This window comes from Protopterus annectens, chromosome 5.part0 (genome assembly GCF_019279795.1).
Source record: "Protopterus annectens isolate FY-2018-M chromosome 5.part0, PAN1.0, whole genome shotgun sequence".
NCBI lineage: Eukaryota > Metazoa > Chordata > Ceratodontiformes > Protopteridae > Protopterus > Protopterus annectens.
In genome coordinates this window covers 663,231,506-663,256,788 of record NC_056735.1, presented here as the reverse complement: position 1 = coordinate 663,256,788, position 25,283 = coordinate 663,231,506, and the positions used below count along the sequence as shown (strand labels likewise).

The 25,283-nt window shown below is 38.5% G+C and overlaps 1 protein-coding gene across 1 annotated transcript in view; it reads right to left on the bottom strand.

The window, feature by feature from the left end:
- LOC122802743 (suppressor of tumorigenicity 14 protein homolog) overlaps positions 1-25,283 on the bottom strand; it is a 910,319-nt gene that overhangs the window by 719,775 nt on the left and 165,261 nt on the right. The window lies entirely within an intron of this gene.

Sequence of the window (25,283 nt, the reverse complement as noted above, 5' to 3'; positions counted from 1 at the left end):
CAGAGGAGTGATGGAGACCCAGTGAGGCAATGAGAAAGAAGACTTTTAATGGGAACTAATGAGCCACCCCAGCCCTTAGGGCAACAGGAAGGAAGGAAGAAAAGAGAAGAAGGATGGGTACCTGGATTGCAACAGTGAAATTGCTCAAGCTAAACAGCCATCAATTCATCATACTTTCACCAGTATTCACTACTGCATTTATGGTAAAGTACTAATACACTATTTGTAGTATTCGCTATTGCAGTCCTCATATTTGGAGGGATTCCCAAAGCACACATTTTCAATGTGGCTGCTTCAAGTATAGCCTGGATAATGACCCCACCAAGGAAGATTGTAGTGGCAGCAGTGGCTGTAGTGGAGTAGAGACTAATCTGGTGTAGAATAGTCCTGCCATAGTTTGAGTAAAAAATGGAAGTGCAATGAACTAGCCATTTAGAAAGGGTTTGGTTGTTAACGGGTGTATCCTCTTTCTGTTTTGGAAAACAGGTAAATAGCTGATCAGACTTTCTGAATTCCTTGATTTTTTGTAAGTAAAATCTCAACTATCTATGCACATTAAGGGAAATCAGGGTCCTTTATCCTGAGTCCTGTGGCTTTGGAAAGTAAAATGATAAGTAAACCTTATTCAAGGTCATTCTGATACACCTTTAAACACAAAAGTGACGTTGGCACATAGGCATATCCTGTCCTGATAAAAGTTTAGAAAAGGTTCTTTGCACATGATGGCATGGAGCCCTGAAATCCTTCTGAAAGAGGCAATGGCCACCAAAAGCAGGGTCTTCCAAGAATACATTGTAGAAAAAATGAAGCTGCTGGATGAAAAGTGGCCGGGGACAGTTTTTCCTAACACATACTTGAGATCCATTAGTGGAAAAAAATTATTTTCTGATGCTTTGTTGTAAACAATCCTCTTGATGAATTGTTTGACTGAAGATTTGGAATGCATAGTAGGGTCCATAGATAGACAGGCTGAAATAACAAAAACAGGTACTTTTACAGAGGTATAAGCTAAACCTGACTTGACAGATTCCAGGACCATAGCCACTTGTAGCTCTCTTTGGGTTAAGGTCCCTGGATTAGCACCAGAAAGAAAATATTTTCCAGTTGTTTAGGTATGATTTTCTTTTGTTAGGTTTACTAGCCTCTTTCCTAATATCATAGAATCATGGGAGATTACTAGACTATTGACCCGGAGGCCATTTTAAGGCTATCTGTTTCAACCCAATGTAATATTGTAGAAGTACTAGTCAATACCCAATATTGCATTTAGTGGTGACTGCCCATGTTCAGGAGGGTTATGGGCACTATCCCTGGTAAGAATTTATGGTGTCCCATCCACTCATCCAGGTTCCTGTTAAACAGTGTCATAGAGGTGCTCTGTTTAACATTAATTGGTTTGACAGGCAGGATCTGCCCTTCACAAAGCTGAACTGGGTAGGACCCATGGTTTGGAGGTCAACTATGTCTTTATTTATGATTTATTTATTTATGATATAATGATATGTCCCATGACCTTACAGGTGAGACTGGTCAGGCTTATGGGTCTGTAATTCCCTGGGTCTGTTGCTAGGCCACCTTTATGGAGGGGAATAACTGTAGTTGTTCTCCTTTCCACAGTAACAAACCCTGTGGTTAGGCTATGATAGAAAAGCGTGCTTAGTGGTGATGCTACTTCATGTTTTAGCTTGTTTAGAAGACAGTCTGGGATGTCAGCAGGTCCCATAGAGGCCATGTTCTTTACCTTGGACAGGGCTTTGAGGACCTGCTCTTCCGATATGTAAGGTGGGAGGAAGCTTGGAGGAGGGTTTGCTGTAAGTTAGGAGGGGATAAGGGAGTGAAATTTTCACCAGACCTACCTGCTAACAGGTTCACTATCTCTGTGGGGTCAGTGTATGTAATACCATTGGCCACCAGTTCTGCACATGTTTGGGTCCTACTCTTTAGGTTACGTACATAGCTGAGAAAGGCCATATGTTTATCCATAGCAGTACTTGCTAGGTTTCTCACATCATGGGAATACTTGCACCTACCTGTAATCAAAGTTAGATCATTCAAACTGTTAGTCTTAAGAGTGCTGGGAGGTGTGATCAGGTGATCTCAATCTCACTTTAATGCAATACCAGCTTTTAAAAGTGAGTATTGCATTTGCAGTCATACCTGAATACTCTAGCACTACATTGTAGCAAGCAGTTTGCTACAGTTTAAAAGTAAAAAAAACATAATTTTCTTTCTTTTTTTAACTGAAACATGAGAGCTGCAGTGCTCTGTGCAGGCAGGGTATAAACTGTAGCACCTCTGTGCTACATTTGTAGTAAATAGTTTCTTACATTTTTTAGCAAATAGTTTGCTACAGTTAAAAAGAACAACGCTTCTTTTTTTAATATGTTGAAGGAGGGTTGGGACAGGGCAGAGAAATGGGACCTGAATGGCTGCTGCAGGTGGGAGGGTGAGAGTGTCATGCATTTGGCCACCTGGTGTGCCAGTAGAAGGAATGTCCTTTTTTTAATGCTTTTTATTGAAATTGGCTTTATGGTTCTGTCTCTCTGTGGTTCTGTCTCCCTAAGCTAGTTTCAATAAAAAGCATTCTAATAATGACAGAGGGACAATATTTTGCTCTTTAAGTAAAATATTGTCCCTCAGTAATTAATGAGACAGAGGAACAATATTTTACTTAAAGACTAAAAATAATGACAAAGGGACAATATTTTAGTCTTTAAGCAAAATACTGTCCCTCTGTCATTAACGAGACAACACACACACACACACACACACACACACACACACACACACACACACACACACACACACACACTCTCCAACACTATTTTACCAACCAGATCAGAAGGTTTTGCAGGCTTAGTCAATCAATTGAAGTTTATGTGGTCTGACAGCAACCATATATTCTTAAATTGTTCCTTTTCTAGAGATTTCAAAAATGTTGTTTTGCATGTCATTATGTATGCAAATTGTCCAAGTAAATAGGAACACCCACCAGGAAAATAGCAGTTGGAACTGATACGTACTCCCTCATAGGCTGAAGTATAGCCAAGATTCATTGTGTGTAATGCAATGAATCACAGGTGTTTCATTGTTCACTGACTATCTATTATGGTCAGATCATCTGAACCTGATATGGAGACATTCTTCATTTGCAAATACATTGCATTTTAAGAAAGATGATTACTTTGCAGAGGAACTGTTGCCACATAGCCTGTCATCATCAAAGTAAGTATGATAAACAATAAGTGCAATCAAATAATGTGACTTGGTATGAAACAGACCATTAATAAATACCTATAGGAAAAAAAGTTGTCTTTTTGCCATAGTGTTAGTAATCTTCTGCCTTGGACAGAACACTGGGCTCAAAATGCCCATATTTAAAGACATTTTGATGTGCTGACATTTAACTTGTCCTACAATGCATAGATATTCCTCTGTTTAAACTTTAACATGTCCATGCAAAATATTATGCAATATTAGCTCAACTGAAGCCCTTGGCACAATCTCTATGTCCAGAATACCATCACATTCACTCCAACTAGGTCATTAAACTTTTTATATATTCTTATACAAAGCATGCACTTAGATAACCTTTTTGGGACAATAGCATTTGAGGTTGGTTTTGCTACTTGTTCTGGTACCTCATTACCAGGATCAGCAAATCTAACCTTGAGTGCTTTTTGGAAATCAGTTTGTCTGTGTTTCTTTTGCAAACTTTTCACTCTTCTTCCTTATTTTTTACTTTTTAGAGTGACTGAATAAAAAGCATTTTTTATTAGAAAAATCTTTTTTAATATTTTATTTTTTTTATTTTTGTTTTACAGTGGAAGGCCTGTGGGTATATATTTAACTGTAATAAGCCAATCACTTGTAATATAGCAATTAGCTTATGACAGTGAAGTGTTATTTTATTTTTATTTTTTTTTGCTTTTCACTGATGGAGTGGGGCACTGGTTCATATTACCAGTCCAAGGTGCTGGTTGAACAACTATGCTTTTGCCTGTAAAATGTATTTAAAATCTGCCAACTTATTACACCGCAAAACATATGTTCCCTGCTACCTCTTTCTTCCCTATCACATCTCCAACATGTGCCATCTACCTGAACTCTACTTGTAGTATAAAAATACTTATGCAAACACTTCCAAGCCAAAATCCTGAATGTGATGGACTTTGTTGCACACTTGGGAGCCAAACATATGCCCTGCATTGCTCTCTTGTAAAGTGCTTTTTCAGCCTCTCTTACCAATAATTTCTAACTTCCTTTGATTGATCCTTATAGTTATTGTACAATATTTTGCTTGATCTACTAATCATCCCATTACTAACATCTGCTTCTGTTCTAGATTCAACTAAACCCTCTACCAGAGGAGTTATTTCCCTGTTCCTTTCTCTTTCTCTATATTCTGATATCAATTATTGGCATGGAAGATCGTCTCTAGTATGCAGTCCAAACCTCTTCTTGGCCTCCACCCACTCTGTTGCCTTTCCATCTCTAGTTATTTGCTCCCAATTCCTTGGTTCCTTTGTAGTTTTCTCCAGTAAATTCCAGCCCCCCTCTTGCCTATTTTCTTTACCACTACTTGGAGGTATCCATATTGGCAAAATCTCCTTTCCCCATTCTCATGATGGCTTAGTTCTTATCATACTTTCTGCTACCTTATGATTATAATATTCTGCATGATTGCTATTCGTCTTCTTAAGGATATGCATACAAAATCATCATTTTCCGTTTCTACTTTGAATTATAACCTTGTGCTTGTGTTACATATGAGTGCACGCGCACGCACACACACACACACACACACACACACACAAATATATATATATATATATATATATATATATATATATATATATATATATATATATAATCCTTAATTGTGTAGCTCTAAAATATCCATTCAAATCCTGTAATCCTAAACCACCCTGTTATATTAGAAGGACCAGCTTCTCTCACTTAATAATTGCCATCTTCCCCTCCCAGAAAAATGTTTTCAATTCTTTATTAGTTATTATCCACAACTTCTCTACTGACTGATAAAATTATGCTTGACCGTATATAAAACTAAAGAGACTAAAAACATTTTCACTGCTTGTATCTTACTATCCATATCCATAAACAAGAGCTTCCAGTTACTCAGTTTTTGTATTATTTTTTTTTTGTCTTTTCCCACATTTCCTTAGCTGCCATAACAGAAGCCTTTTAATCCATGCACCTTAATAATTTATCTTATCATGTCCCCATAAATATAAGTATTGCTGAAACAATTTATGTGTTATTACATGGTTAATGGCTACAGCTTTGTTCTATCTTCATTAATTTTATATCCCAAAAAGACATGAAATTGTCTCAAAATGTTCCACAATAATGAGATGTCCTTTTCTGGGTTTATCAGGTACAAAATAATATAATCTGCAAATAAAGTAAACTTTTCTTTATTACCATACCAGTTATATCCTTGAGTATCTGAATCCCTTTTCTTTTATGTCTTTAAATATAAGGCAAATGAAGGGGAAACAGGACACACCTGCATGTTCCTTTGTTCAAATAAACTTACCAGAGAGAAATCTTCCCACTTTAATTCTCTTGTCAATGATCCTTCATATATCCTCCTAATTAACCTTATTATTGTAAGAGTGGAAGCAAATACTTCCATTGTTTTACTCATAAAATCCCAGCTTACTCTGTTGAATGCTTTCTCTGCATCAAGACCCACCAACAACAGTAGTATTTTGTTATATCATGCTTCCCTCTAGATCATCATTGTTCTATTAATATTGTCAGATGTTTGCCTCACTCTCCACAAAACCACATTGATCAGTAGCTATCACTTTTGGCAACATCTTTACCATTCTTTTAGCTACTATAGAAATAAACACTTTATAATCACAGTTTTAAATTGAAATAGGACTATATCAAACTGGGTCTGATGGATGTTTACCATTTTTAGTTGATATAGCCCGAACAGCTTTTTCCAAGATGTTGGTGTTTCCTCTGATTTTAAAATACTCTTAAACAAAATCTATGAGATCGTTATAACTTTCTTTCCTCTTTGCTTCCAAACTTCCACAGGAATACTGTCTGTTCCTGGAGACTCTTCTGAAGATTGATTATACATCACCTTTTTTATCTCATCTTCTCCTATCTTAACTATTAGGTGTTGACTTGTCTACCTCTAACCTTGGTATAATTAAATCTTCCATAAGTATTTACATTTGTGCTTTTTCTTGATGTCTACATTTCTTTGCTTTATACAAATTGTCATAAAATTTCATAAATATCTCTAATACCTCTTTAGGATCTCTGATAATTTTTCTTGTTATAGGCTCCCTAGGTTTGATGATAACCCTTTCTATTTTCTTTTGCCTAAGTTGTTGTGGTAAAAGTTTTTATGCTCTGAAGTTATTATGAATATATAGTTGCTTATGAGTAATATTTCTAAACACATGCATATTATCCAAATACTCTCCTGTTTTTTTCTTTAGTACTCTGCAGTTGTGCCTCTTCTTGTTTTGTGAGATTCCCCTTATTCTGTAATACTGTAATTTTGTCAGCCCCTCTAAATAATTCCTATTATTTCTTAACCATATTTCTTACTCTTTTATTTCTACCAAATGTTTCAACTCCATTTTTATTTTATCTCACTCACTTGCTATCACCTCTGAAGTAAATTTTATCTTCTCTAATAACTCCCAAATAATTTCCTCTACCCATACCTTAAATTATTCCCTTTTTAACAAATAGGTGAGAAAGAAACAGTGTCTCATTTTTACTTCATTACCCTGCAATTTTAACTTAAATTTTACTGATGTGTGATCTGAAATAGTTATTGTATTTGTGCTGAAGCTTTCATTTAAATTCAGATGCTCTTATGAAATATCATTTCTGTCCAGTCTAACCCAGTTATTGTACCTTGGGGAATAATAAGTAAATTCTGTCTGAGTTCCTGCTACTGAATTCATGTCTTCCATACCAAATATAAATTTCTTTAGAATATATCCTATTTTGTTATAGGTTCCCCTGATACATTCTCAATATTACAAATCAAATTCCACAACCCACCTAGATGTAGTATTCCCTGCTGAAAGCTGACAATTTCTCCCAAAAGTTTCTTAAGTTCCATAATAGCAGTTTTTGGTGCGGTATAAGTACATGCCAGTGCAATCCTCCTTCTTTGACAACAGTGCCTTACTGCAACAACTCTACTACTATTGTCTTTTTTCCCTTCTTCTATCACTGTTGGAGCCCTTATAGTAATCAATATTATAACTCCCATTTTCCTTTGTCCCCAATATTTTTCTGAATATCTATCCGGAAATCCATTCTTTGCCAAATTCACATGTGTATTTCTTTCTAAATATGATTGCATCTTTACAAAAACAGGTATTGTCTCTTTCCCATGGCCAGGATTGTAGCATACACTTGATGTGTCCTTTCTGCTAACAAATCCTGCTGTGGAATACCAGTCAATTTGCTTATTTGTGCTTTCATAAAAGTCTGTTTCTTCCAGTCACTCTCATACAGCAGAAAATATCAGGTTTTCTATGCTCAAACTGACTTCTAATTCTGCCGTTTTTTTAAACAGTTCTTATTGAGAAGGCTTATACTCAGCCAGCTGTTTCTTCATTTTAGCCTCAAATATTTGCAGTTTTATCAGTTCATCTGAATAGCTAGTTAAAGCTCCTTCTACTTTTTCCAACCTTTGATTATTTGAGTTGATATATTCATACAATATTTCATTTATTTTAACCACCTCTGAGTTCATTTGATTTATTTTTTTCCACTAAATTACTGAAAGCCATCTCTTGTATCAGAGGTGAAGCTTGAATTCTTTTTTGCTGAACAGTTGCAGGATTCTTCCAAGAAAGTGTTTTTTTCTTCACTTTTTTTCTGGTTGATTTTCTTTCAGGTTCTCTACATTTCTTCTTTGCTGGCATCCAGGCAGTGTACTTACTAGCCAGTAACTGAATTTTACCCTGTCTGACAATATCAGTGTCTCTTATTTCTCAGTTTTTGTTTTCACACTGGGAGAACTGAATTTAAGCTGTTGATCAATGTGTGGCCATCTTAGAGCTCTAAAAGGTCTATATGCTGATGCAGTCCTTTGCATTTTCCTTTTGGCAGATGGTTCATGTGAGGGGAATTAGTGTTGCCTTGGTGAAAAGGATGGTATTAGGATTACTTCTGTTTTTTCCTTGTCGATTTTAAACAATACTCTAGAGATCAAGGGAATTAAAAGAAGATTGTAAAGAAATACACTTGTCCAGTTCAGGGAGAAGGCATCTGATTTCCAGTTGTTGTCTTGTCACAGATCTTTCTCAGTTGCTTATTCAAATGTGAGGCAAAACATTCTATCTCTGCTACATCTCACAGCCTTGTGAGATATGGAAAGACATCCCTGTTTAACATCCATTCATGGGGGTTTGCTTAGCTTCTGGCCTGCCTGTCCTCTAACACATTTTGCTGAGAAGGTATAGTAGTCATGGTCCCTGTCATATTCACCTTCAAGGCCATCTCCCAGGCTTGCAGAGCAGGTAAGAACATATTCCTAGTTGTTTGTTTATGTACCACATTATATTTGCAGTGTTTTTACCCAAAGAACCCCTTGCTTTACAGTAACAGTGAGTGCTTTCAATGCAAGTATGACTGCCATCATTTCTTTTAGGTTTTTAAGTTTTTCCCTCATTTTTGCCCTCCAGGGTACCTTGGACTTAAAGGGCTGTCTCATGCCCCCCACTGTCAGGTCTGAGGAATCCGTGGTTGGAGTCAATGTAGGTAGAGGTGCCCAGAAGGGTATTTTCTAATTCTGAGCACATTGTTGAATCTACAATGCAATCTTGCTTCTTATGCTAGGAAGAAGAGGCATTTTGGTCAACAAGGAACGGTTATGCTGTCACCATTCATTTCTTAGGTACTGTTAGAACTTTATCACGTGTAGGCGAGCTGGGTACAAGATGCTATGAAGGCTAGCGACCTGAGTAACTCTTGTGCAATGATTTCTGTCTTCTGCTGAATATTTGGAAATTTTGTGTTACATGGCCACATTTTCATGGGGGAAGGAATGCTCTTCACAGTGTGGTGTACAATTATGCCCTCGGGAAAACTAGCTTATTTGAGGGATTCAAGTAGGACATCTGCTTGTTGACTGTGAGCACCAGGTTTCTGAAGCAACTCAGGATGAATACAGAGTATCAAGGATGCCCTCTGACTCTCTTGCCCTGGCGTCCCCCAGGCTTGTCTGGGCCTCTCTTGCCGTTCTTAAATAAATTCTCCCCTTCTTCCATTTTCCAGCACTAGCATTGTCCTGTTTACAGTTAGAGACACAAGTTTTTGATGCAAAACTCCTGCTATATTTAGGAACATGAGCCTGAAAATATTGCCTTACAGACTGGTTAGATTTTCCGTTTTCTTAGAGATTTTTGTAGAGTTCTTGAGCTGTGGGTGGCATACATGAGATCCTTATTTCATAAGGCATTTAGGATCTTTGGTTTACATTCTATGGCAGGGGAATGGTCCTCAGCCAGACAGATTTCCATATTACAGACACTATAGCTGTTGCTCTGCATTATGTGTCCACAGCATCATACCTACATTTTTGAGTAATTGTTAAGGTAGAATCAAAGGTCACTTGAGTCCATCATCTCTTCATTTGGATCCTTGTCTTCAGTACCCCCTACTTTAGCCCTCATTTTCTTTGTCATTGCTTGCTGGTATTTAATGACAGTTTAAAGCTCTGAAAGAAAGGGTATCAGAGGTATATACTTTTTCCTAAATCTGTCAAGAATCAATGCTCCTCTTATCATAGGGAGTATGATTTCTGGTTGGAGCTGCGGTAGTTTCTTTGCTGGGTCCAGAGATACCAAACATGGGGCTTTCAAAGAGTTCCTGTGAACGCAGGCTTCCTAGAAACAGGTGGAGGGCAGTCAGGCTCTTTGGATCCATTACTGCACATATCTTCCAGGGTATTTAGCACTGGAAGGACAGCTAAAGGTCTAGGTTTTACCTTTGCAGGGCTTCGGAATATGGTCTAGTTTCCTACTGGAAAATCTACATCACCCTGTGAAGAGTATCTCCTAAGGAAACATGTTCTGGAGGTGAAGTTGAGGATAGGATATCTTCAATATCAGAAGCATAATATCCAGCAGATGGAATCTAGCCCACATAGGCCAACTCATCAACTTCTGACTCATGGGTATCAGAGACCTCTTGCAGATGATCCATCCTTCTCTTTTTTAAAGGAGCCTCCAGACAACTTCTATATGTCCAAGTCTGGCCTTTTAGTCTTCTTAAAGGACATAAAGTGCTCAGCCAGCTTAGCTAATGATTCAGTAGAAGCTAAGAAAGTAGAACAGGAAAGGGGGTACTGCCCAGCTTATGCCAAGGCAAGCTGGCAGTCACTGTCTTTTGTTTCAGTGTTTTGTGCCTTATGACTTCAGGAATGTCAAGCCTGGAGGTTTCAGATCATGGGTTGGGGATTGAAACCTTGAGGTAGTCATGGGGAACCTCATTGTGAACTAGTATTGAGGGATTCCACTTTCCCCTTCTGAAATTAGGCCTCCAAACCAAAGGGCCTTCAGTCTCAGGAGGAAGTACAAAAAATGATGGTGGGGCAACTGCACAGGATTTTAGACTTGGATAGGGACTGCAAAAACACCTGTCTGTACATATGGTTGGTGGATTCACAGAAACTCAAATTATCTGAGACACTCTTAATTTTCTGTTATTGATATTTCCTTTCTTAAAACTTTGTCTTATGTCATGACAACTCTTAAGCAGCAAGCTCCCCGTTCTTGGATGCAAATGTCTGGAGAGCTTGACACCTTCTATGGAGGGTCCCTGGGGTGGAAGAAGAACAATACAGGCAGGAGTCCATATTGCGCTCTGACCTGAGGCAGAACAAATACTTATTTAAATCCTTGAGGGGTATTTATTTCCCACATACTACATAGATATAAACTTAAATAAAATACCCTTCGGATCTGGAGTGAGAATCAGGCATGAGCCAAACAATCAAGTAGATACTAAGAGAACAATCCCCTGTGGGGTACTTTATTTATTTGTATTTGTTTAGTGGGGTAGTGCACTGAACAATATTGACCAATACTGACTAATTTCAGGTCCAGTCCACATGAGATATAAAACATTTCACAAAGAAAAAATAAGGAAATGTAAGCAATAACAGAATAGTTCAGACTAATTACTATGTATATATATATTACAATGAACAAGCACAGCACATTGTACAATCAAGCAGAATGTAATGTACAATACATGCATTAGTTTCTAAAGGAGGCAGTCTTCAGTGAATCCCGAGATAAGAGAAGAGACTTGGAAGGGAAATAGGTTAGGTGATATGTCCTGTGTTGAAGTAGGAACATTTAGCTTGGATGAATAAGTGCTTTTTGAACTGCCTTCTGAATTTCAGATACGTATTGATTTCCTTAATGTTAATGGGGAGAGCTTGCCAAAGAGTAAGTGCCTGAGGGAAAGCATGTGCAGTGCTGTGGAGTTTGGTTCTAGGGGTAATGGGAGTTGATGTGGTTTGTAAATAGTGTTTCAGGTTGTATGAGGAGGTTTTTTACTTGTTTGGCTGCTGGAAGTAGGCCAGTCAATGGACTGAACACTAGAAAACACATACAACTAAAACTGTGCTGCAAAAGAAAAGAAATGTGAAGATGGCATCAGCTAAAGCACCCTTTATACCACCAATGTACCTTATGCCTTGGTGAGAGGGCATCAATCGAAGTCCAAAGTAAGGGAAAGAATTAGAAGTCAGATACACCACTGGCTACCTGCATAGAGGATATCCCAAATGTGAACAATGACAGGGGTCAGACACCCCAGGGAACACACTTACAGGGCCCAGAAAATAGGTAGGGGAAGCTGCAGTCGAGAAGGTGTATATCTCCTTAAGGGAACAGACAGAAACAGCTGCAGTCCTGTGGTGGTGGTAGGGGTGCCTCCAGCCAGGACAGTGGGTATGCACAGGCTCAGTCATAGTCTGTTGTGTCACTGTCTACAAAGTGTTGCCTTTACTTTTTTTGCAAAGTCAGCTATTTTTGTGTCTCTTAGTTTGCCATATTTGGCCATTGATGAAAACAGTGTTTGGTTTGCTGCTTTTGACGAATTAGTCATTGATGTGCTACTGTTCAGTATGCAGTCAAGATTTTCTGGCATTATTCTATCAAATCAAACCATGACTAATTAGTAGAGCAGGTAATTACAACTCACCCAAGATTACATGCCCAATTCTTAATTGTAAAATACTGAATGCACGTAAACCCCCTCCAAAATTGACTTTATACAACCTCATATTAAAGGATTAATATAATTATTTGAAAAGCATGTTAAAATGCTAAATTTATGCAAATTCTTTACTTATATGAGAGCCTGAATTTCATAAATCCTACTCAACGAAAGAGGAATTATTTATTTCTCTCATGAGACAAGGGGAAAACACTATATGTGCTGCTGCACACGCATTACTGCTGCACAGTTACTGAATCAAAATAAAAAAAAAAAGTTTGGTTCTTAAAAGATGTGGTAGTGAAGACTGTAGAAAATGTATATTAAGAATGAATACATTCAGAAAAACTGCAAAGAATCATATCCATCAACGCAGAATGAAGTGGGTAAGTGAGATAAAACAGAAAGGACACCATGTTGAAAAGGCAGCAAAGTTGGTCAAAAATGTATGATAAATCATTTTACATGCATGCTAGAATATTAAGAAAAACGAAAGGAGCACCACTGAGAAACAATGCCACTAGCTAGGTCTAGTGTCTTCTAGCCATAGCTTCATTCTCATATTACTTCATCACTCTCAGACTTGACAGACATACCTGTCAATCTCTCAGAACAAGAAATCTAGACAAAGCCATAAATAATGGTGGGAAAAAGTCCCCAAAATACAGGAGTTTTTAAATATTGTTCTTACAAACTTAGAAAGTAGATAGAACATTGAGCAAAAAAATTATACTTACATCCTCTACACAAACCACAATGTCATTAGAATGGAAGTTATTCTCATGGAAATGTATGCATAAAGCTTTTATTACACCTCACAAAATAGAGTTGATATCTAAAAACAGTTGGTTGTCGGAGATGTGGATTGTATGTTATGACTAACTGGCAGAATAGGATATGTGACTGTACTATAATTAAACCTTTCTGGAATAATGTAAACTCTTTCTTACAGGCTGTATTTAATGATAAGTTTAACTTAAATAAATCATTAATCTTGTTTAATACACCAATTCCTGTATGTGTTAAGAAGGTAGATTATTCCCTTCTTTGGACCCTTCTAACAATCACAAGAAAAGTGATAAAAAACTGGAAAAGCAGTACTAGTCCAACAATGAAAGAATTTTATAACATTGCAATGGAAACTTGTCAACTGGATATTTAATCAATCAAAGAAAGAACCACTAGAATAACTTTGTCACTAAATTTGTGGATCAGCCTCAAGAGATTACTGAACAAAAGGATATTAAATTAGTTATGATATATAGAGTTGTTAAACATCTGATTTATTACTATGTTTATAATGTAGATACCTTGTAAATAGTTGCTTTTGTGGGATTTTTTTTGTTTTTTTGCTTGTTAATAATTGCAATTTCCATATATATACTGTTATGAAATCTTTTATCTATAATTTTTAATAAAAATAATTAGGAAAAAAGAAAGTAGATAGATCAACAGGTTTTGCATTAGTATGAATTTGCTTTAGGGTATGAAGTCTAAAACTCAAATGTCTGTTAATATTTTCTGACTTAAATCTTCAATGATTTGCCAATGATAAGCTAGAAAAACACAATTTTATGAAAAATAGACTAAAAATATGAGGCAAAAATCTGGACAATCTGCGAAAATCTGTAGAGTTGAGAGGTCTGTTTACAGACTAGAAAACGCTATTAATATTTACAGCAAACTGAATGCCCAGCCAACAAAAATGGAAGAAGCTTTGCTGCTTTATATGAAAAATTCACATTCACATTTTTGAAGATGTTAACTGCTGTTTATATCTTTTCTATTAAATACATTAAATGTCTACATGTTTTCGTTATTTTTTTTTCAAAAGCCAAGTGACTTCAGCATTAAGTTGCATTATGTGAAATGTCACATTGTAATGAGAAATAAAAGTTCCAAAAAACTTCCAAAAAACACCTCTTTGTACCATGTGTGCGTAAAAGATATTTATTGGGAGTTTTCAGTCTACCTTTCTTTTATCCCAGAACTAGCTGTGAGTCAGAAAGGACTATCTTTTTCTGAACGCCTTATCTATTCCAACTTCCAGTGCTATCACACTGCAGGTTTGGTCTTTTTCTTTTTTGTATAGCAAAATCTGTTCCTCCCCTGGGCACGACTTTTAATTCCAACAATGCCACTTCTGTATGCATTCCTCCATGGCAGACTTATGTGTATTTTTCCTACTGGCATTGGTTGCATACTGCAGGCAACATATTGGCCCCAATTCCAAAAGACTTGCTGTCAGTGCAAGTGACCACTTACACTGAGGGCAGGCTGACAGCAAGTGTTTTGGAATCTGGTCTCCATAGTAAGCTTGTTTATAGACAGGCCTTATACTGAAGTAAGTCACTTACACTGAGAGCAGGTCTTTCGGAATCAGGGCAGACTTACACTTAGAGCAACTCTTTTGGAATCTGGCCCACTGTCTACCACAGGAGCTGCTATATACACAAAAATTCACCTAGGAAATTCACCTGGGGTTCCACCTGTGTCCCTCTTGGACAGGGGCAATAAGTGCTAATTTTAATGTCTGCTTGAACCAGACACCCTTGGGAACACAGGTTGAACTTGACTAGGCTTGTAAGGGCCGTGGGACCATTAGCTTAGCAACCTCCTTTGACTCTATGATCCTATGATCCCGTAAGAGTAAAGATAACTACTGGCAAATCAGATCCTTAACATGCCAGCCTGCTTGCACCCTGTCATCCAAATGAAGCCAGGTCAAGGCTGTCACCGTTAAGATCTCACAATCTATATCAACAGGGTAGGTGTTATCTTATTCTTAGAACTATGCATAATTTGTGTGGCCTTATATTTTCAAAAGTTAGGGTTAGCAAGAATCAAAATGTTATCACAATAAAAGACACGTCATGATTGACAGAGTCTTGCTTTTAGTAGTCATGGATGGCTTTCATGTTTATATGGTATGTGCATATTTTAAAATCCAGCATATATTAAGATTGCATAGATGTGGAATGTTTACATAAAATGTTGCCATGTAGTTGTGTTTGAAACTACATTCTTGAAAAAAAGAAACTTGATAAAAAAAAGATGAATAGACCAAGAAAAGCACAATGCTGATAGGTTTTGCATGAAGTGCGACTAGGAGAAGGAGAAAAGGGCTTCCACTATGAGTGGATGAAAGTGAATGCACCGAGGATCTTAATCCCTGAACTGCATTTGCCAAAAACATGCTACCAAAAAGCACTTTTTAAAGTGGGGGGCAAGCCACCCGCACCCTCACAAACATATTTATATATAACAACTTCAAGGTTGCACTTACGCAAAATAGGGAGAGATTTCCTCAGAAAGGGAATCGCTTTCAGCACAACTCACTGATAGTGATTTCCTGTGAAGGAACTCTGATTGTTGGCAAGTTGAAGCTTGGGCAGTGAAAGCTTGAGAGAGCAAGCTTTGCCCACCAGTAGGATAACTGAGAAAAGGAAATGTCCTCTACTGACTCAGTAATGGTAGCTAAAAATAATTTCACTATGACATATGAACTGCAAGAAACAAATCTGTACATAAAAATTAGTAGACCATGTAGTGGAACACAGCCATAAAATGATTTATGTGTGGTATAACTACACAATGTATAAGAGAATGAAAATTAGTCTACATTCAAACAAAATAATCAATGAGAGCTGCAGACAGAAAAACTGTATTTAAGCTAAGCAGTGAGGCAAAATGTTAACTTCATGTCTGTTCTGACTTTTGAGAGGTTCGATGATAATCTGAACTATTTTATGCATAAGTTGAATATATATATATATATATATATATATGGGATCCAGACACATGCTTGACTAGCATATGTCTGAATCACAAAACATCGAACACACATACACGAAAGCGCTTAACATCGACAAGCGCTTCCGTGTATGTGTGCCTGTTTCGTAGATCGGACTACAGTGCAGGTAAGGGAAAATTCCCTTTTCCTCACTGTAGTGCGATCTCAGAGTGAGAATAATAAAGTAGGGGGTGCGTGGGTGGGTGCAGGGGGGGTGAAGCCCCCCTGCAGAAACGTAGATTTTTTTTTGAACTACACATACACGGAAGCGCTTTTTGATGTTAAGCACTTTCGTGTATGTGTGTTCAATGTTTTATCATTCAAACATATGCTAGTCGAGCATGTGTCCTAGACCCATATATATATATATATATATATATATATATATATATATATATATATATATATGTGTGTGTGTGTGTGTGTGTGTGTATGTATATATATATATATATATATGCCAACAATTGTGGTCACTGGCTCAGAAATTGCTTAATTTTGAATATATAAGCATAACAATATACAAGTTTGAAACAGGTGAAAAAGAAACATGTTCATCTTGGGTCATTTTACTTGTCATAAGCTTGGCATGGTTAATAGAACCTGTGTAATTGTGAAAAAGTACAGTAGGATACATAACTTTGAAAATGAGCTTACTGGTTTGGGATATTTGCCAGACTGAACCATGTCATCTACTATGCAGGAAAGTTCTTGTAGCAACAGAATGAAGAATGTGAGTGTAATTCAGACTGAGATGGCTAAAAGAAGCAAATGCTTTCTGTGATTAAACCTGACATTATTTATATTTTGTATGGACCTATAAGTCTTGAATAAAGCCATAAAGCAAAAACGTTATTCATTCTGCACTATTAGTGACATACCAAGTGGTAAGTATTTTTCTCCTCTAGATGTTTGTCAGGAATTTTTGCAGATAAGCTTGGTGAAAAAAACCCTCCAAGCTGTGCATGACTACAACAGTTATTAGAAGACATAGATTCCTCAAGAAATGTTTCACTGAACAGTAACACAGATGATAGAAGGGTGTACTTTCACCATTATTGATGATGTTCTGGTACGGAGTGTGACTAGAGAAGACATGGCAGAAAACTGATTTAATTACTGAATAGAATGAGAGAATAAGGATCAAGCTGAACAAGAATAAAGGTCTTTTCAGAGGTATCAAGTTATATGGGCCATATTTTGTCTTCCAAGTGTTTGAAACCAGATGATGAAATGCTCTCAGCTGTTGAAAAAATTAGTTCAACATAAAAACAAGGCCACATTACATGCTAACAAGCCCAGGCAAGTCTGAGTATAACAATATTAAAATGGACAAACAGGGTTGTGTCTTAACAAACAGAACACAAACTTGTTATAAACATTGTTATTGAGCATGTCTGATTCACTTTGAAATTGTTAGCCCCTCAATTAACAGATCCCCACAACAAAGAAAATATGCATTATTAAAGGATATAAAAATACAGAAAACATGTCCGCTGCAGATGCAGGATGGCATAATGTGTTGGTTTTAGATCCTCATCTTTCCTTGCTGATAAGGGAGCAGTTTTGAAACCCATAAGTTACAGCAAAAAGAGAGAGAAGCAACAACAACAACAACCACACAAACACTAAAAAAAATCCTCCAACAAAATGGAAAAATGATGTGCAAATAAATATCTCACAGACACTTCAGTTGAAAGTCCTCTGCTACCCCTTCTGAGTTATCTAGAGATTTCAAGTAGGAGATCCAATCATAAATTGCCTGCTTTACACCCTGAAGGGAGAAGGAAATCACACAATGATAAGAGAGGCAAAAGTTGCAAGGGTGCATTGAAAAGAAAGAAAAAAATCAGTGGCAGCCCTGCTTGAGCAAAACATTGCTTATATCCATATAAGGTACTGAAAAGTCTTCTAGTCTTTAGTACAAATTAACATTAGAAAAAATCACCTCCAAGATTTTAAAGACCTAAGCTATTCTGCATCACAAAATCATAGACTTAAGTAGCCCCAAATTATATGAAGTGCTTCAGTATGCCACCCTCCGGGTAAAGGAGTGATGCCCTGCCTCCAGGTCTTTAAAATGATCAGACAAGTTGATGTTGTAATCACTAAAAAAATTTTCCTATGCTGATGTAATAGTCAATTTGGTAATATGCTCAACACACGACTCTTCAAACCATGGTAATGGTTTGCCAAACCACACTTCATCTTCTGATTTAGTAGCATCCCAGAGGATGTCTCACCAATTTCTCACATCATGTGATGCAGGTCAGAAACTTGAGGCATTCATAGAGACACATTAGAAATACTAAGTGAACACTGAATAATCTGTAACAGGTCTGAATATATATATATATATATATATATATATATATATATATATACATACACATACATATAGAGAGAGAGAGTCAGAATCAGAAATTAACAGATTTAAGCCCTTGATAGAAGCATGCTAATTGTCGCAGGCTTACTGATCATTAATGTATGTTTAGGGAGCATATCTAGTTCTTGCTCCCATAGGCTCATAAGTGTTTACTAGGCTAATGACAACAAGGGCCTTTTTAAGCATAGCCATGCATCTCAAATATCTGACAAGTTCTGATACCCTTGATAAGTGTAAGCATGGGCCTGGGAGATAAACCATTTACAGATTACCTGTATCCTTCAGAGACATAGGTGCCAAACCATGGATGAATTTCCAGGTGCCCACCTAATTGTCCAAGTTGCACTTGAATTGGGTTAGGGAGGAACTCTGCTTCACATGGATGGGTAGCCTGTTCCATAGACAGGGTGGTCTCTGGGATACATAACTATCTCTCCAGCAGGTTCTATTTATACCACAGGAAGGTTTAAGTCTTTAGAATGGGTAATTCTGGTACTGTGTATTTTGTGGATATGCAGAAGATCCATCAGAGTTGGGTCTGACAATGTCCTGTATGCCAGGCATTGATTTCCCCTCAAAAGCCTGTAGGAGACAGAATATGGGGATGGGCCTTGAGGTTGTCGGCATAGGACATATTGCTTACGCCCTGCATTCTTTTAGTGAGGAACATCTGTGGATGCTTCAATAGTTGTATATGCCTGGTTAGGTACATACCAAAGGGGGCACTGTACTCAATGATAGGTCTGATGAATGCCGAATACAGTGGAACAATTACTTCCTGGATTTAGAGGTAATACCTTTGTTCATAAGTTGTGCAACATAGAATGATTTCCTCACACTGTAGACATGTGATGATCAAAGGCTAGATTACTATCTATGGTAAGTGGTTATGTCCAGATTAGAACCCTGAATGCTACTACACAAGCAAATTGCCCTAGTCCTGTTAGCCACACAGGTGGCTCCCAATATGATATGCTCCCTGTTCCTTAATGCAAAGTCTGGGAACATATCTAGCTCTTGCTGCCAATATAACATTTAGTCTTCACATCAGGTTTATATAGTTCCTTAATTTTGATAAACAATCTATGTAGCATATGGCAGGGGATAGGATCTGGCATTTCAAACCACCAATCTTTAAGTACATCCATGTGAAGAGAAGACATTTGCCAGTTGCAAAGCATGGGTTAGTTGATATGATTTCAGCTACATAGAACCTGTTTGGGGTAATTTCCTTTTCTTTTCTTTCCTTTCCTTTCTCCTCTCCTCTCCACTCCTTTACTGTTGGATCATTAATTTTCCATCACACTAAACTGGGCGATTCAAACCGAGTACGTTTACAGCCCTCTATTTGTATCTATGGATTACACATTTCTGCGTCATTAATATTTTAAGTTATGTTTCATTCCACACTGCATGACAGCCTTCAGGCTTCTCATGATCATTTGACATATTCATTTCCTGATGGGAAGAACTAATTGGAAAATACCATCATCAAGGTGGCCACCGGGGGTTTTCTGGTTAATGGCCCTAACTCTTCTCCCAGCAGCTGACAGGCACACTCACGTGTGAGCATGCATGTTTGTGCACCATACTGCTAGAAGGCTGCTATGCTGGTCAGTAGGTGCTGACATTGCAGTGAGCCAGATTATACACCCCCCCCCCCCCGAAGGATGAGCAACCTGGCATTAGTCTCTTGTTCCTAACCCCCTTCTTTGGCTTCCCCAGCACCTGGTTTATTTGTCAGTTTCTGTAATTTGGATCACAGTCAGGGCTTCAACACAGTCCTGTGTCATTATTCATCTTTAGTAGATATCACAATCTTAACCAATGAAATACAGCTACAGTAACTCCTACTGGGGGTTGCCTTATACTATAGGGGAAGTGGCTTGGGGGTCAGTTGGGGAATGGTCTTCGCTAATGTACCTTCAGCCATAATTATATCCACCACAGCACTTGCAGATAGAGGAATAACAATTGATCCCTAAGCTTGAAACCTTAATGACAAAGGTGGAGCCAGTTTTGCTTTGACCAAATATATCTATACTTCTGGCAGTACTGTTCTCTCCATAAGAACCTGACCATTGCCACTTTAATGGTTTAAATCATTCACAGTTTTAAAATACTGGCAGCATATATAAAGGATACAGAATCCTAAGGAGGATATTCATTCAGATAACATTTGATCAGAAGAAATCCGTAATTAACCTCTCCTTCAGATTCTTTATCTTCTCATTCTCCATGCCCCTCGCTTAGTTGACAGCAAAAGCCCAAGGCACACTTCTCAAATGTACCTCATTAAAAGGGACATTTCTCATTCTGATTCTTACAAATTCCCATTTTGCAGACTGTTCCACAATGAAGGGATCTGTCACACATTCACTACTGATTTTTAAAAAATATATCCACATCAAATAATATCGAATTATATCAATTCATCAAAATAACTTTTTTTAAATATAAGGACACTGGTATTAATCATGTCATGAACTTCTAGTTGAAGTTGTGAATAAGTGTTCACATTTTCCTGATTTGTTCCACATTACACAGATAGAAAGTTGGCATGTGTTGGCAGCCTGAGGTACTTCAACTTTTGAAAACCCACTGCATGCCCGGATCTGTAATAACACACTTGGCAGTCTGGCTTGTAACTGGATAAACAACTGCTTTGCTAATGTTTATTTAATTTGCTGATTGAAAACATGCAATGCACCTTAGTACATCTCAAAATCTCTCTAATGGAGTGTTCAGGATGAATAAGTAACCATAACATGCCACAGGCATATGCTAATGCCTTGACAGTAATTTGACTAAATTCAACAGCTTGGATATTCTTTTCTTTAGCAATAGATGACAACAAGGATTCTAATGGCAGAGTGTAAAGTTGCAGCAACACTTGACAATTTTGTCTAGTTCAATTCAGAATTTAAAAAAAGTAGAGACAGGTGTATAGGACAGTATACACTGGCAGCAGGATTCTAGTATAATTTCACATAATTAGTAAAACAGGAGTGAAAACCCATAATGTGCAAAAATGCAAGAAAACAGAATCCCATTTGATACTATCAAGTACTTTTCCTGAGTAGAGTCCATACTGCTTTTTTGCACATTTTGCTAAGGAGTATTGTGATACCCGTGCCCTGGCCCAGCAATCAAGGAGCCTCAATCCTCACCACTAACACCAGTGAGAGGCGTCTCATATAGGAGGAAAGGATAACAAATACACACTGTAAAGTGCAATTTCCCTTAAGAACACACAGAGATCACAGTCAGTTCAGGGCTGGTCACTCCCTTGCTCTCCAGATCCCCAATAAGACTCCCCACTGGCACAGCTATAGGGTCCAGATCTTAGCCTAGTGGGCAAGCTAAAACCTCCAGCACCCTCTCTGTCTAACCAGTGCTTTGTGTCCCATTGCAATTAGCTGACACACACACACACACACACACACACACACACACACACACACACACACACACACACACACACACACACACACACTTTGAGATAAGAGTTTTATACAACCACACAGACACTCCTGGGGAAGGCTGGCACAGGTTCTCCAGCTGTGCACCTTTTACCCAGACTATACGGTAGAAATCACTGCCACTACCCAGCTAATAATTATCAGCTACCTAAATGTCCTTAAAAGGGTGTCCAATTATTACTGTGCAGTATATTATTATCCAACTGGTAAGTGCGACTAAACAGTCAAGGCTTATTAGAGTGACCTGGTACAGGATCACTATATACATGCAATGTACTCTAGAGCTTAACTTATCTCTACAAAAACAGCCAAAGTTGAAAGAGTTTAAAAATATTTAATAATAAATAATTAAAAATACAAGACAATACTTTTTACTGCACAGTGCTAGTCAAGACTTCAGAGATCACAGAGAAATATTTAAAATAATTCAGTAGTACAGTTCTGACATGACAGGAAAACACTTAGTCTAATCTTTCTAATTTCTCGCTATTTCTAAGAGAAAACACAAATCTAAGATAAACTTACATATAGAGCAAAGGCAGTGCTGAGTTGCATGGTCAAGACAAAAATGCTTAATGCTCTCTGATTCTCTCTGTTTTTAAAATCACATTCCTGGTTCACATTACATCATTCTTCACACTTCCCTGGGTTCTCAGGCTAACAGAAACTACATTTACATTCTTCACCTCTGGGCAGAAACCAGAGCAATAAAAGATATTTTTGCATGCAAATTCTGGCCATTAAAACAATAGCCTTAAAACAATAGCAAGAATTCCTTCATCTAGGCCGGCCGGAGCCAACTTTAAATATCAAAGACAGTCATAGAATTCTTGACTTAGCTTCCTTACAGCAGAGTGCACTGTTGTTACATTTTTGCAGTTCCACATGTAACACTATTTTTACCATTTAAGACAACAAGCCTGTGGTTTACATTAATATTTACAGATGACAGAATTACTTCCAAAATTCTATCTGGCTAGGCTGGCAGCCTTCATCTATCTTCACCCAGTCTTCACATATCATCACACATCTCCCCCCTTGGAGAACGCAAGCTAGTTTTTCAGGTGACCCTTGAGAAATGCTGCTTGAGAGGGTTAGGTCTGTTTGAGTATACCTTACCCCATCCCCTGTCTTGAGAGCCCATCTGAATTGGCATTGCTAATCCCACAGCAGTGCTGCACTGACATATTGTATGCTTGCAGCCCCAGGCTCCATCTTAACAACTTGGCATTGTGCTGGCTGGCTCTGTTTTTCCTTGCTAGGTCTGTGAGGGGAGCAGCTATGGTACTATAACTGGAGACAAACTGTCTGTAGTACCCTGCTGTCCCTAAAAAATGCCCTAACTTGTTTTCTAGTAACCGGTGCATGCCATGCCTGAATAGTTTCCACTTTGGCAGGTTCTGGCCTTATCTTACCTCTCCCCACTCTATGTCCTTGGTAGGAGACCTCTGCCATACCCACCTGACATTTGCTCAGCTTAATGATCAACCCTGACCTCTGTAGTCTGCCCAGCACCTCCTTGACATGCTGAAGGTGCTCTGGCCAGGAATGGCTGTAGATGGCAATATCATCTAGGTAAGCAAGGGCAAACTCTCCTGCTCCTGCTAGGATATGATCTACCAGCCTCTGAAAAGTCGCCGGGGCATTCTTCATCCCAAAGAGCATCTTTGTGAACTCATACAAGCCAAAAGGAGTCACAAAGGCTGACTTCTCTCTAGCACTGGGAGTCAAGGGCACCTGCCAGTAACCCTTGGTAAAATCGATAGTTATAAGATACTTAGCCCCACTCAGCTGCTCTAGGGCCTCATCTGTCCTAGGCATGGGGTAAGCATCTGACTCTGTGTGACTATATAATTTCCTGTAGTCCACACAGAACCTGGTTCTGCCATCCTGGGAGGCCCAGGGACTGTTGGACTCTTGAATCACCGCAAGTTCCAACATCTCCTGTACCTCCTCCCTCAGAGTCTGTTTGACTCTCTGAAGCACTCTATAAGGGGCCTGCCTAATAGGCCTTTGGGGTCCTGTATCCACCTGGTGCTGCCCCAGGTGGGTGCACCCTGGTTTCCCAGTGAACATGTCCCCAAATTCCTGCAACACTGCTCAGATTTCTCGAACCTGGTTAGGAGATAGCTGCTGGGACATTGCTACCCCTTCCACTGAGGTGTCAGCCCGAGCCTCACTGAGGAGATTAGTCACCAGATCTCCCTCAGACTCTTCCTGCAATCCACTGCAAATGCTCAGCACAAGGGCCTCCATATCATGGTAAGGTTTCATCATGTTAACATGGTACAATTTGTGCCCCTGCCTTCTGCCTAGCAGTTCCACCATGTAGTTAACATCCCTTACCTTTCTTACCACCTTGTAGAGTCCCTCCCAAGCTGCTTGCAGTTTGTTGTGTCTGAAAGGAATGAGAAACATTACCTGCTGCCCCACAGTCTCTAGCTTGAGCATTCCTGTCATACCACACCTTTTTCTGTTGTTAGTTCCCTGAGCCTTGTGCTGAGGTTTAGGACATATGCCACAACAGACTCCTTGTGAGACTCGCACTCACCTTCCCACTCATATTGAATTAAATCTAGAGGTCCCTCACCTTATTCCCATACAACAACTCAAAGGGTGAAAAACCTGTGGATTCCTGGAGAACCTCTCTGTAAGCAAACAACAGATGGGGCAAATATTTGTCCCACTCCCTCTTAAACTGATCTGCAAATGCCTGTAGCATGGACTTGATTGTAGAGTTTAACCTCTCAACAAGACCATTAGTCTGGGGATGGTAGGGGTTGGTCTTCATGTGCTTCACTCCACAGGACTTCCACAGACAAGCCAGCAGGTCTGACATGAAATTGGCACCTCTGTCAGTCAGTATTTCATTTGAGAAACCTACCCTGATGAAAATCTTTAACAAAGCATTTGTTCCCACTCATATTGAATTAAATCTAGAGGTCCCTCACCTTATGCCCATACAACAACTCAAAGGGTGAAAAACCTGTGGATTCCTGGAGAACCTCTCTGTAAGCAAACAACAGATGGGGCAAATATTTGTCCCACTCCCTCTTAAACTGATCTGCAAATGCCCGTAGCATGGACTTGATTGTAGAGTTTAACCTCTCAACAAGACCATTAGTCTGGGGATGGTAGGGGTTGGTCTTCATGTGCTTCACCCCACAGGACTTCCACAGACAAGCCAGCAGGTCTGACATGAAATTGGCACCTCTGTCAGTCAGTATTTCATTTGGGAAACCTACCCTGCTGAAAATCTCTAACAAAGCATTTGCCACCTTCTCTGCCTCAATGGAGGACAAAGCCACTGCCTCAGGGTATTGTGTGACATAATCAACTACCACTAGGATATACTTTTTCTCTGTGGAACTTGGGG